Genomic DNA, 10,008 nt, shown 5'->3' with positions numbered 1-10,008 from the left:
CCTCCCAGGTTCAAGCGATTCTCCTGCCTCAGCCTCCCGAGTAGCTGGGACGACAGGTGTGTGCTACCACACCTGGTTAATTTTTTGGATTTTTAGTAGAGATGGGGTTTCACTGTGTTAGCCAGGCTGCTCTTGAACTCTTGACCCCATGGTCTGCCCGTCTTGGCCTCCCAAAGTGCTGGGATTACAGGTGTCAGCCACCACGGCCACTTTTCTCCTTCTTGAAAGTGGGATTTTCTCTTTATCACTGTTTGATTATTGTGTAAGTATTATGATTGGCATTTTGCAATTTGGGCAGAGCTGATTTTATATATATTTCTAAGTCCTTTTTTTTTTTGGACTCTGCCAAACTCTTAAGTCACTATCCATCCATCCTCTTCTCATTTTGACTTCTATTAGTTATTTCCTGAAGCCCATATCACTGAGAAAAAGTTAATCTTAAGTAAGTGAATAACTTAGGTCTAAATGAGAGGAGAATGAAGAATTAAGTGAATGTAGGCAGAGTCAGAAAAAAATAGTGTCTCTCTTTAAAGCATTACTTTTTGGTGACACCTTCGAAGGTAGTGAAATTGCTGTATGATCTAATGCTACAAAACCACATCTTGCTCTCATAGATTTTAAGATTTCTCTTTTGAATGATCCATTGCTGTCCTTTGTTTACACGTATCTTTTCTCGCTATCTTCCTTGTTAAATACATTTTTTGTTATATACTTTTGAAGCAAGTCTTGATTTTTCTGTATTTTCCCCATTTTTCTTCAAATGTTCCACAGTTCCCTAAAATAACATAGCATTCTTTGTCTTTTCCTACAGTCTATTCTTTGCTGTTTACATCATCCCTATCCCCCACCACCGAAAATGCCTTCAGAAAGTCCCTACCTTTTCTTGTACGTTGTCCTTCTGTTCAGATTCTTGCATTGCTGATATTCTCCCCTGCTACCCATTCTCCTCCCAGCAGTTTTCTTTGATAGTGATATCTGCCTTAGAATTTCCACTGTGCCTGTTAAACTCTTTGAGAAGGGTAATTCTGTCAATGATTACAACGTTTACTTCTCTTCCCCTTCTAGCCCCAAAGACCCAGGACAGAGTGTCCTTCCTCCTCATGCATTCCTGTGACAAGGAATCTGCGCTGAGGTTTCTGCTGTTTCTCTTACCAGGATTCTGAATTGTCTGTGACTGTCTGATATGATTGCTGATCTCTTTCCCGTTCTCAGATAGGACACAAGGATTCCATTTGGAGTGGGCTCAGGACATTCGGATGCCATTATTTTAGTAATGATTACATGATGTTTTGAGGGCAACCTGAAAGAACAGTCTCTAAGAGAAGAGCTGGGTAAAATCAGAGTAGGACGATCTCTAATGCCTTTTCTAGCTCTCTTACTCTGATTTTGTGAATTTATCCTCAGGGATAGTTTTTCACCAGCAGGATGAGACCCTGCTGTGGTCTGAATGTGTCTCTCTCCCCTCACCAAATTTTATTTATGTGTTGAAATCCTAACCCCCAAGGTGATGGTGTTAAGAGGTGGGGTCTTTGGGAGGCAGTTACATCTTGAGTGGATCCCTCATTAATGGGATTCATGCCCGTATAAAATAAGCTTAATGGCCAGGTGTGGTGGTGCAAACCTATAGTTCCAGCTATATGGAAGGCTGCAGCAGTGAGAAGATTGCTTGAGGCCAGGAGTTTGAGACTGCAGTGAGTGAATAACCCCTGCACTCCAGCCTGGACAACATAGAAGACTCTTTCTCTTAAAATAGGTGGCTAGATTAGATAGATAGCCTAAGGGAGCCTGATTGCCCCCTCCACCATGTGAGGACACAGCAAGAAGGCGCCATCTGTGAACCAGGAAAGGAGCCCTCACCAGACATCTGATTTGTTGATGCCTTGATTTTGGACTTACCAACCCTGAGAACTATAAGAAATGAATTTCTGTTGTTTGTAAATTACCCAGGCTAAGATATTTTGTTAAAGCAGACCAGATGGACTAAGTCAGCCCCCTAATGACCTGTTTTATATTTTTATTTATAATCTATCTGCTGCTTAATTTTGTGATTAGTGGCCAGCTACTATTTACTCATCTTTTATTCATCTGTAAAACTCCTGTCATCTTTTATTCATCTGTAAAACTCCTGTTAACTTGTCTTTGTGAGAAACAGTTTGCTAACAGATGAGTTTTCAGGTTGTTCAGTTTTAAAATGTTTTACTTAAAAGGATAAGACAGCTCCCCAATGCAAAGAGTGACTTCAGAGATAACTTTCATTTCTTTGAAATGTAGGAAGTCCATAGCCATTGCTGGCTGCTATCTTTCTACTCAATATGCTCCAGGGGAAGATTATCAAATTTTAGCCTCTGAGCTTTCAAGTGGCGCTTATTATCAATGGTGTATTACATGAAACTGGTTTTTGGGCTCTTCAAATTTATATTTTTGGCAAAGGTGTTGGGAGATTTGATTTCATTCATCATCACTGTAGTACCTGGCACATAGTAGGCTCTCCATTTGGTGTATTGGATGAAAGAAGAAAGTGATTCTGCTAGTCAGTGGGATTTAAAAAGAAGTGTCCACCAACTTTATGGGTCACCATTGATCTTGAGTTCAACTCTGTTGCCCTGTATATATGTGACCCCATGTTTATTGCAACCTTATAGGCATCTCAGGCACTGCTGGGAACAGACTCTTAAATTTCTGGTAGGGGCCACATGCGGTGGCTCACGCCTGTAATCTCAGCACTTTGGGAGGCCGAGGTGGACGGATCATGAGGTCAGGAGTTCGAGACCAGCCTGACCAACATGGTGAAACCCCGTCTCTACTAAAAATACAAAAAATTAGCCGGGCGTGGTGGCACATGCTTGTAGTCCCAGCTACTCAGGAGGCTGAGGCAGGAGAATTGCTTGAACCCGGGAGGCGGAGGTTGCAGTGAGCCAGGATCACGCCACTGCACTCCAGCCTGGGCGACAGAGCTAGACTCTGTCTCAAAAGAAAAAAAAAGTTTTGGTAGACTCCTATGTGCCATTTCTGGAGAACTGAAACAGTAGTGGACATCCTTAGGATTCATTTTAGTGTGGATATGGCTGTTTCTAGTGAAACTTGAAGTCCTGCTTCCTGTGTGTGAAACAGGGTAAAAGGATCACACTCGAAAAAATGCCGCCTTGTGCAAAAGTGACAGGATCGCTGTTCAGTTTGGAATATTGGAAAGTGGGCAGATTTATTTGGAAGCACTTTGTTTTTACTACATGTGTAAAACTCCAGGGAGCATTGAATAGGATATGAGGTGCTCCCTTTGGCTGTGCATTAGCAACGTGGCAGTTACTGATCTGTCATTTACTTTGAAAAGGAATTACAAAGTTTTGGCCTCATGCCTGGAGTAGCTCCAGATGGTCAGAAAAGATTTTTGTACTGAAGTCAGAAAGTATATTGCAGTGATAGAATTGGGCTTGTCATGTTTATATTAGAACACTGGCTTCCCACTTTATTTCTCTGCAAAATTTTTCTTTCTTTCTTTTTTCCCAGAGAGTGAGGGGAGGAAATTGTTTCTTTAGAGTTATGAGTCTAATATTTGGAATACTGTTGTTCTTGGTGATAGTGATGTAGAGGTATGATATGTGGTTAATGTAGTTACTTTGTCAACCTAAGTACCCCGATACTTAGTATTTACAAAGGATGCCTGAAGACTTGGAATGTAGAGATACACCAAGACCATTGTAGCTGATGTAGAAATGCAGGTAAGAAGCTTGATTTGGGTAGCATTTGCTTGTCTGATAACCTGGCTGTTAGCCCACAACTGTTATTTAGTAGCTTTCCAAACTTCATCTGTTCTGCCTTCCCATGATTCTGTAGTTGCTAGGGGTAACAGTGACGTTTGGGTGTTTAGTATGGGTGGGAGATATTGCCTGGGGAGATGAGCAGTGAGGCGGTAATGATACTGACACCAAGTTTTGCCATTCTGGGCATTAGTGCATCTTTTAAATTCCACTATGACCATGTGTACCTTCGTATCAACCCTGGAAGGGGAATGATGTGATTCCTATTTTCCTGATGAGAAAACTGAGACTTAGGGAGGTAATATCTGACCAAGGCAATATCTAGGTAACTCCCTTCTGCAGCCTGTTTACATATACTTTTGGGGAAAATTATTACAGTTTCCTGTCCTTTCAGGACAGAGGTGGCTACAGGCTTCAGGAAATAAAGCTCATTTTCCTCTGGGAAACTCAGGACTTGTCTGAGTTGAGCCATTTAGTAAAGCTTGGTCACAAGGCTCAGATTAAGACCTGGATCTACGTGCTACTGTTCCCAGACTGTTTTTCAGTTACTCTTGTGGTTACTGAGTAACTTGGGAGTTAGAAGAACATTAACAAAGTTTTGTGTTTTTGAAGAAAATGCTACACATGGAGAAGTGACATTAAGTTGCATACTTCAGAAAGGAATTTTTATCTGTTTTGAGATTCTGGTATATAAATTGAAAATAATTTAAAGAAACTAATTTTGATTATTATACTTTTAATTGGTGGCACGAGTATGTGAACATAGGTAACTCTTTTGAAGCACTTTTATTGAAAGGTATAAAAATTTTTGTTGCTGTTGTTCAGTAGCTGACACGCAGTATTCTCTTGTTGTGGATTTAGGGGTCTTGCACCAGCTCACCCTTTTCTCAGATTGCAGCTCTTCCTTCTTGCTTGACGTAGAGTGGTTTCTAACTTGGTTCTTTTTCCTCTACAGATCTAAGTCCTGGTCCACAGTCTCCTACTGTCACCCAGTCTTCTATGAGCTGTCAGAATCCTCCTCTAGGCTTTTATTATTCTGCTTCCTAATTTTGTCCTTTTAAATTTCCACTGTTTAGATATTATTCAAGCAGCAGTGGTATTTTTCTATATATAATGTGGTGCTATAGTTTATAAGTTGTTTTGGGGTTGTGTCTTAAACAGCAAGAGTGGCCTGATTGATGTGCTTTTTGAAGTCTTACTACCTTTTTGATGGGTAGGATGAAAGTGGTGTGAAGATGAGTTTGTCTGGCTTGCTGTAAATCTGATCTGTAAGGCTTTTCCGTGTTCACTAAGGCACCAGAGTCGGACTCTCCTTTTTTTCTTGTTTGATGTTACTTTATTACACTTATGAATGAAATACTAATGCTATTATTTTATAAAAGATCATAAAATAAAAGTACACGTTCTTCGTGTTTTATATGTTTCTTTAAAAAGATAATTACCATGAGTCATAGAGCTACAATTACATCAAGAGTTTCCTATATGAAACGAAGTCTTTGGTGGGTTTTTGGTACAGTCTTTGCACCTGGATCAGTGGAATGAAATGTCATCACACTTGAAAAAAAAAATTACTTAACAGACCTATTAAGAATCTTTAGAAGTTTGCATTTTGTTAGGGATTTGTGGTCCAAGAGTTAGTACTACAGAACAGGCTCTTTTCTAGACCTAGGGAAACCAGTTTGTTTCTCTGCTACTGACCTGCAAGACTTATTATAAGTGTTTCCTTCTCCTGTCTGTTTTGAAGAGACTTCCTCTGGGAATTAATGGTAGAATACTTGTGACTTCTGAGAGCAGAGAATGTTCCAGGGCATCATCATCTTCTCCCTCTGTGCTGTACATGGCCTCCCTGTGTCTCTCCTGCCTGGCATACCTCCCCACTCCTCCTCCACCTCAGTCACAGGGTGACTGCCTTGCTTTCTGTCTACCTTTCCCAACTCTTCAGGCCCTCATCCTGGTGGATCCCATTCTGTAGCCCCTTCTGCTCTTTTCAGGGGCTTCTATTTGGTGTTATACACTTGTGTCATTTAGTTACCCACCTATTCCCTCATTGGACATCCATTCTGGGCTTCCTGCAGAGGGCTTGTAAGTTCACCTTTATATCCCCAGGGTCAGAGCTGATGTTCTGCCGAGTGAATGGGGAAGCACCAGAAAGAACAGAAGCTAATGATGGACTGGCTTGACCATGGCTCCCACACTTTCAATACTCATTCCTCTGTTTCCTCAGAAATTTTGCTTGAATTAGTCTTGTAGCTCTCCTTCTGAACTGCTGAGCAAATATTTGGACACTTTTTGAGGAGCCCTCTTTTTTTTTTTTTGAGATGGAGTCTCATTCTGTCTCCCAGGCTGGATTGCAGTGGCACAATCTCGTCTCACTGCAGCCTCCGCCTCCTGGGTTCAAGCGATTCTCCTGCCTCAGCCTCCTGAGTAGCTGGGATTACAGGCTTATGCCACCACGTCCGGCTAATTTTTTGTATTTTTGGAAGAGATGGGGTTTCGCCATGTTGGCTAGGCTGGTCTCGAACTCCTGACCTCAGATGATCCACCTGCTTCAGCCTCCCAAAGTGCTGTAATTACAGGCATGAGCCACCGTACCTGGCCAGAGGAGCCCTCATTGATAGCAAGAATAAAAACATTTTGTCAGGAAATTTAATAATAATCATAAGCCCAGATTGAGCGCTTGCTATGTACCAAACACTGTTCTAGGTGCTTTACGTGCATTTCTTCATTTAATCTTCACAGTGTCCTGAATTAGGTGCTTTATTTAATTATTTCCACTTGCTAGTGAAGAAGCAGAAGTAGTAAGAGGGTAAGCAACTTGCCTGAAGTTAAAAGCTAGTCAGCCGGGGACTTAGGGTTTGTAGCCAGGCAGTTGTGGTCTTCGGGGAGGGGACATAACATTTTTCCCCTCCTGAAACTCCATATTCCTTTGTAAATCTTTTCTGTGTTACATATTTTCTTGTCCCTAGTTTAGTTATTTAGGTCAGCTTCTTGTGCTTCTACTGCAAAATGTTGCTGTCAATTTCCTTGACCTGGTAACTGCCTGGTGAGGTTCGCCACGGCTGCCAGTCAATTTAGCAGGTCACCCGAGTACCTGTGGGAGGGTGAGGACGTGGAATCCTCAGGAGAGGGCTCTGCTGTTGGCTGCTGTCTCCACTGAAAGTGGACAGTTTTGAATGTCTTAATAAAATCAAATCAGATGTTCTTGAGTATTCATTCATTTTATTTTCCTAAGCAAAATGTTTTGTAAAATGCTGCTTTTATGTGGCTAGAGCAAATAAATATCTCTATTAACACTTTTAGGCAAAGGTTGAGATCTTTGAGTGGGTTTTAAAAATTTATTTTTATTTTTTATTTATTTTAAGTTCTGGGATACATGCACAGAACGTGCGGGTTTGTTACATAGGTGGAATGAGTGGGTTTTTAAAGTCGTCATTGCGTGCCTTTAGTCTTACTGGTTTGCCTTAGTTTCTTTACTCTCTAGACTGCTGTGCTGACTTTTCATAGCTCTGACTTTTCAGTCCAGTGACTTTTTGATGCTCTGGCCAGGTGGCTCTTGTTTCAGCTTCACTGGGAGGGAGTTGTGGAATCTGGCTGACAATTCCATTTAGTCTTCTTGAATTTAATTGGCCTCTTCCCCTTTCCCATTCCAAGTAGGGGAATAGCCTGAAGCCATTTTCGAGGGGCTACTAAAGCAGTTTACAAGCTGATGCCTTATATTTAAATACCACAGTATTTACAAAACTGTTTCTATTATGTATATTGTCTATTGTAGCATTCTCACAGTGACCCTGTGGTGTGAACACAGTGACTGTTATCCCAGTTTACACATGAGAAAACCTAGTCTGAGAGTGTGTGCCTTTCCTTACTTAGGGCATTGTGGCAAATAAAGGGAGAAGTCAAGCTACTGCTTCCATTCCAGTCTCTGAATTCCACGTCCCCTGCCCTCTTTTCTTTCCAGGGCATGTATGATGTCTCAAGCTTGAGTAACCTCTAATTGAAAATCTGTAGGTACTTATCTTCTGCACTTTTGAAATGATATGAACGTGAAATATTTTCAACATGCTAACATTTTTCCAGGCCATTATTAGGGTATTAAATCATCCCGTTACCATAACTGCAATTTTAGATGTTCTGTTGCTAAACTGGGATCTGTCAATAGAATGCAATCTTTTGAAAGTCTTAAAAAATAGGGTACATCTTGGACTCAAGAATTGTGATATCAAAATAAGACCCTTGACTATTTCTGGAGTGTGCTAGCCAATCTACCCTGTGGTTTTCTTTCTCTGGAATTGGTGAAGAAAGAGATAAACAAGATCCAAAACCAGGCCGCATGAAAGAATCAACACTCTTCTGGACATACAGTTGTTTGGGATAATTGTAAATCCTACTGTCTATGGTGACTGACAAGGGGAGAAGAGCAGAATCCTAGCACTCCGGCTACTGACTGTGAAACTGGTGTATCTTTGCTGTAACATATTTAGCATTTACCTTTTACTTTAAACCAAAAACACCTTTTACACTTTTCTTAGTTGAGCTTTTTAAAAACATTGTAATTTATGAAAAAAATTTGAACATAGACGAAAGTAGAGAATAGTAGTAGATTCTCCTGGACTTATTACTCAGCCTTGACAATCATCAGCTCGTGCCAGTCTTGTTTCATCTTTACGCCTTTTCATTCTCTGCTCCTTGCTCTAATATTCTGAAGCAAATCTCAGGCATATTATTTCATCCCTCGATATTTCAGTATTTTTTTCAGGTAAGTTCTTTCAGAAATATATTTTCTTCTAATTTAAAACAAAAAGTTTTTGGGAAAAATAGAGGCATTTTTGCTGCAAAAATGGGTCAGGATTATGCAGTTTCTAACTAACCAGCATTTTTCAAGTTGATTGGTTTTGGCTGACAAAATTTTTTTTCTTATATGTGGAAAAAATTATTCACAGTAACAAATGCATGTTTTGATAGTGCTAAAAATTAGTCTATTTTTCAGACTTAATTATTCAATTAAAAATAAGACACTTCATAAACTTTAAAACTATTGTGTAGAAACGTACTGTTCTTCAGTTTTATGTGTTTTCAATCATTATATTTCCCAGCTATTTCAAACAGGCTAAATATAGTATACCTTAAGCTTACTCAATCATTAGTTTAGACTCAACTAATTTGGAATTCTCATTGAGTTGGATATAACTTTAATAGCAGGTTTCCATTCAAGCAAAGTATTTGCTAATTGCTGGTGATTATTAAGGCGAAGTCTTAAGGTTTTATAGAATAAGTAAATGGTTTTATGGGCTCATGTATTTTAGGTATATATATATATTTATACACTTTAATGCTATGAATTTAGCCTGACTTGGAAAAACTAACCTGGTTTATATGTGTGTATAGTCAATTAATTGATTCATTAAAATTTTTATTTTGTTAAAAATATTGAAATAAAATCAGAGTTAATTTTTATTCATTTTCGGTGAAGAGTCTTACGAAAGGTGGTCAGACTTAGAAGTCAGATTGTGGCTAATGAATCTTAGTTTTTCTCTCAAATGTCTCAAGACAGCATGGAGGCTTGTTGTCACACACGCTCAAAGGAACAAAATACTTACTAGCTAAAAAAGAGTATGCAATTTTTTTAGGGCTTTGAAGCATATTGTAGGCCTTAGTAATAATAACAGCGAATATTTACATAGCGAGCACGTCCATATAAAGTCATTTACTCATTACCATGGTCCTATGAGGATAGGTGTTGTATTTATCCCTGTTTTACAGATAGAAACTGAGACATGGAGAGTGAAGTAACTGGCTCCAGTCCCAGTGCTAAGTGGTCGAGCCAGGGTCAGAATTGTAGCAGTTGAATTCTAGAGTCCTGGCCCTTAACAACTCTGCTAGAGTGCCTCCTTTGGTGGATAACGTGAAATACTAGTCGTTCCTATGTTGGAAACTCATCCTTCGTTTTCTTCAATGAAAATATGGCATTTTATAGCAGTGCTGTCCAATAGAATTGTTGAAATTATGGAAATACCTGTGTTATCTAGTATGTGTATGCCCAGTAGTCACATGTGGCTGTTGAGCACTCAAATGTGGCTAGTGTGACTGAGAAACAGAATTCAAGGTTTTATTTAATTTTCAGTAATTTAAATTTAAATAGTCACATGTAGCTAGTGGTTCTAGTATTGGACAGCGAGGCTATAGAGTTTGAGAGACCTAGGAGAATTTGTAGTTTGCATTTCATGGGGTAATGATAACATCTTGGCATTTCGTG

The 10,008-nt window shown here is 39.7% G+C and overlaps 1 long non-coding RNA gene across 1 annotated transcript in view; it reads left to right on the top strand.

Annotated features, from left to right (window-relative positions):
- LOC105552587 overlaps positions 1-2,972 on the top strand; it is a 24,005-nt gene extending 21,033 nt beyond the window's left edge. The window contains exon 2 of the long non-coding RNA XR_001008035.1: positions 2,899-2,972. This is a non-coding gene — a long non-coding RNA (uncharacterized LOC105552587). The remainder of the gene's footprint in view (positions 1-2,898) is intronic.
- The last annotated feature ends 7,036 nt before the right edge of the window (positions 2,973-10,008 follow it).

This window comes from Mandrillus leucophaeus, unplaced genomic scaffold (assembly GCF_000951045.1).
Source record: "Mandrillus leucophaeus isolate KB7577 unplaced genomic scaffold, Mleu.le_1.0 Scaffold566, whole genome shotgun sequence".
NCBI lineage: Eukaryota > Metazoa > Chordata > Mammalia > Primates > Cercopithecidae > Mandrillus > Mandrillus leucophaeus.
This window is presented reverse-complemented; position numbering and strand designations above follow the sequence as displayed.